Source organism: Lactuca virosa, chromosome 2 (assembly GCF_052849685.1).
Source record: "Lactuca virosa cultivar CGN04683 chromosome 2, Lactuca_virosa_CGN04683_v6, whole genome shotgun sequence".
NCBI classification, from domain to species: Eukaryota; Viridiplantae; Streptophyta; class Magnoliopsida; order Asterales; family Asteraceae; genus Lactuca; species Lactuca virosa.
Window position 1 is genome coordinate 61,545,034 of NC_136427.1, and position 4,354 is coordinate 61,549,387.

At 38.5% G+C, this 4,354-nt stretch overlaps 1 non-coding gene across 1 annotated transcript; it reads left to right on the forward strand.

Annotated features, from left to right (window-relative positions):
* Positions 1 to 972: 972 nt before the first annotated feature.
* On the forward strand, positions 973 to 1,078 carry LOC145162034 (small nucleolar RNA R71). The gene has a single exon (XR_013738889.1). It is a non-coding gene; the product is annotated as a small nucleolar RNA R71 (small nucleolar RNA).
* Positions 1,079 to 4,354: the final 3,276 nt, after the last annotated feature.

Consider the following 4,354-nt stretch of genomic DNA (forward strand, 5'->3'; position numbering starts at 1 on the left):
TGTAAGTTTTCAAAAGAGAACAATTTTTCTCATCAGCTCTCGGACTCGTCGAGTCCATTATACCGACTCGGCGAGTCGAGTCGGGTTTGCTCGAATTCCTTTCAAATTCCTCTTCTGTTTGCACCTTACTCGGTTTCTTCTGAATAAAAGTCAAAGGAGTGAAAATTTTGTCAGAATTAGTGGTTATCACATTTAGATGCGCCATTTTTGGATTTTGTTCGGTATTGCTCAGAAGTTCACCAAGTGTTCTTTGATTTATTTGTTGTGCAAGCTGTCCTATCTGCTTTTCAATGTTATGAATGGAGACTTGCTGATTCCTAAGCAAATTTTGTTGATCTTTCATCATAGCTTGATGATCTTTAAGCATTACTCGTTGCTCCTTCAATTCAATGTCAGTATCATTGTGCCTCTTTTTCGACGCAGCTACAAACCTTGTGAACATCTCTTCCAAATCAGCTCTCTTTTCCATAATCGGTTCCTCCTTTTGATAGAAACCCCATTCTTTTTGCTTGAATTTCTCCTCCCTTGCCTTTTTGTACTCGTCATACGGGAGCCATTCCTTCTGCGGTTTTCGCCAATTATCATCAAATCTGTCGCCACTTGAATAGAATACTTGAGCCTTCTTGTTTCCATTCTTATCCAAATCACAATCTTTAGTGAGGTGAGGTCCTCTACAATTTTCAAATCCAACCCGAATAGCATGGATTTTTTGATCCATCTTAGTCATCCTTCTATCTAAACTATCTAGTTTAGCCATCATTGCTGCCATGCTATAATTAACAGTGTTCACTACACCCCTACTTACTTCATTTTGTGGGTTATGATATTCTCTAGAGTGTTTAGAGAACTCCTCAATTAACTCCTTGATCACATGGGGTTGGCTTCTTGGTGAGCGGTCATTGCGAGTCAAGAAGCTGCCTTGTAGTCACATTTACCCCATCATAAAAAATAGAGACTTCTTGTTGGCTATTAAGATCGTGATGTGGGCAATTCCTTAGTAGCCCTTGTATCTTTCCCATGCCTCATAAAGGGACTCTCCAGCTTGTTGTTCAAAGTTGGCAATAGCTTTCTTCGACTTGGCTATCTTTGAAGGTACGCAAAACTGGTCAATAAATTCTTCCTTCATCTTAGCCCATGTAGTGATGGATCCGGGAGGTAGTGACTTGAGCCAATCCTTAGCAGCACCTTTGAATGTAACTGGAAGCATACGAAGCAGTTGGGTTTCACGAGGCACATTTGGAACATTAAAATAATCAGCTACATCATTGACTTCATCCAAGTGTTTATAGGCATCTTCGTGGTCTTTTCCGTAGAAGGGGATCTCCTTGAGTTGAGCAAGTATGTGACCCTTAAGCTCAAAAGTGGCAGTCGTGGGAATTGCGGGTTGCACAAGTCTCGGGCTGGTATCATCTCGTATCCTCTTCTTCCATTCGCCCGTGGGAACTTCATCGATGTTCGCCATGGTGTTGTCAAAGTCACCTTCTAAATCGCTACCTTCTTTAAATTCGCTTTCTTCCCTTTTGGAGTCGTTCACGAGGTCTTCCTTGATTGGGTCTTCGTTTGCCAAAGAAGAGGTGTTGGATGCTCCTGATTTGCTGCTCTTTTTCTTGCTAAAAATGGATTTGAGATTCTTCAAAGGTGAGTTCTTTGAAGAAGCGGATTCTCCAACGGCTTTTCCTTTGTTCTTCTTTAGAGCGGACTCCGGGTCTTCAAGTGGAGGAACCAAAGATGTATTGGATCCTCGGGTCATGTAACAACTACAACCAAAGTAAGAAAAACGCGTAAAAAGAACAAAAAGAAAATAAAAATAAAAACTGTGAAACAGCGATGGGCTCGCCGAGTAGCTTCGACTGCACTCGGCGAGTTCAAGGCAGAAACAGAAAAAATACTAATTAAATTTCTAAAACAGAAAACTATTAAAACTAATCCTAATAACTAAATTACCTAAAAATAACTTTGTGCAAGATAAATCTCACACAAAGGATCGATAAAACTAGAAATTAGTGCTAATTTTTGAACCGTTCCCCGGCAACGGCGCCAAAAACTTGATGTGTGTAAACTCAACTAGTTTTAATCCTACTTTTAATTATAAAATTGACACACAAAGGCAGTGGACCTATCAATTGTGGTGTAGTTAAATAAGTAGGGTATCGAACTCAGGGAACGGAAAATTAAAACTAAAAACTAGAATTAACTAAAAACAAGTAATAGAAAATAGGGGTTTCTCTAGTTTTGCAAGACTAGAAACTTAACTAAAACTTAACTACTCAACTAAAAGCTGAAAACACGTAAAAACAAACTAAATTCAATAATCAAAAAGGGTTTCTGTTTAGGTTCAACTCATTTACTCCTATGGTTAATTTTTATGATAATATAATAGATTAATTGTTATTGGTTACCAACTCTGATGATTAGATTCGTATTCGCTATTACTAATCCTTAGAAAACATACCAATTCAAACAATGGCCAGTTGATTAAACTAATAGATTTCCTAGGTTAATTATTCGGGTTAAATAAGACTTGTAGCTAGCTAATTAAATTTGGTGATTCAATTAACCTCTTGTTGATGGTGTATCATACAAGCTCACACATTAATTTACCCATTCTCTAATTAATCCTAGTTTCCTGTTCATTATTCGTAGGCATATAGTATTGTGTTCACATAAATTATATGAGATAAGCAATTAAGAGATGTTCATGCAGCTTAATCACTTAGCAATTAACAGAAAATAGTTATGGTTAATGCATAAGGGTTTTTAACAAGCTTAATTTAACAATATCACCAACTAACAATTAATCAAAAGAGTAAATTAAACAATAGGAGCAAAATTGTCTTCCCCAAACAGAAACTAACGAAATTAGTTCATGATTTCAGTGTATGAAAGCTTAAAAACGAATTCAAATAAACCTAACATAATTCTATTCAAAGGTAAAGTGGAAAAGTAAACCTAAAGTGCCTTAATCTCTTAAGAATGTAGGATTAGTGTTCTTCACACGTTCTTCTGATCTCCAGCAAGTTCCTTAGTCGCCAAGTAAGTTCTCCAAAAAGCCAGAGAGTCCTCAATTCGGGTTTGTGAAGTCTATTTATAGTTTTCTCAAAACAGGGGCTACTCGTCAAGTAGACAACTGACTCGTCGAGTCCCCCCTTGAGGAATACGTATACGGCAAGGACTCCACGTATTGCTTCGCGAACCTTCGTGTCTACTCGTCGAGTAGACGACCCTACTCGCCGAGTAGCTTCTGAATTAAGCCTTTTTCTTCTTTCTTCCATTCCCGAGCTTTCGATCGTGACTCCTGCTTCCTTTTGCTTCCGAGCACGACTTTTGGACTGAAAATATAATTCAAACATTATTAAGTACCTTTTGTCCATAATATGCGAATAATTAGCTAATAATTGATAAAAATCTATACTAAAAATATGGCTAAATATGCAAATATCAGAAACTCCTGTTGATCCAATTGTACCTCCAATTGTTCCTCTGAGGCGTTCCACAAGGGTTAGGAATGTACCTGAGCATTACTATGGTTTCCATATTACTGCGGAAGGTGAGACACTTATCAGTGATGAGACATTGGTAAGTCTGGATGAACCTAACAGCTATGCGGAAGCCATGGCAGGCCCCGAGTCTGCTAAATGGAAAGAGGCAATGGACAGCGAGATACAGTCCATGTATGACAATCAGGTTTGGGACTTGGTTGACAATGTACCAGGCCGTAAGACAGTAGGGTGCAAATGGATCTTCAAGAAGAAGACTGACATGGATGGTAATGTACACACTTATAAGGCACGATTGGTTGCAAAGGGCTTTTCTCAAACTCCAGGAGTTGATTATGATGAGACCTTTTCACCAGTAGCCAAGATTAAGTCTATTAGGGTGTTGTTAGCCATTGCTGCATTTCATGACTATGAAATATGGCAAATGGATGTCAAAACCGCTTTCCTTAATGGAAAATTGGCTGAGGATGTTTACATGAATCAGCCAGAGGGTTTTGTAAGTACAGAATACCCTAATAGAGTGTGTAAGCTTGAGAAATCCATTTATGGATTAAAGCAAGGACCTCACAGATGGAATCTTTGCTTTGATGAGAAAGTCAAAGAGTTTGGCTTTTCGAGGAGTGAAGATGAATCTTGTGTATATGTCAAGGCTAGTGGGAGTATAGTTAGCTTTTTGGTACTGTATGTGAATGACATACTACTCATAGGAAATGACATCCCGACCTTGCAAGAAGTGAAGTCCTGGCTCGGGAAGTGTTTCGCTATGAAAGACCTAGGAGAAGCTGCCTATATTTTAGGGATAAGGATTTTGAGAGACCGGAGTAAAATACTAATAGGGCTTACTCAGAGTACATACT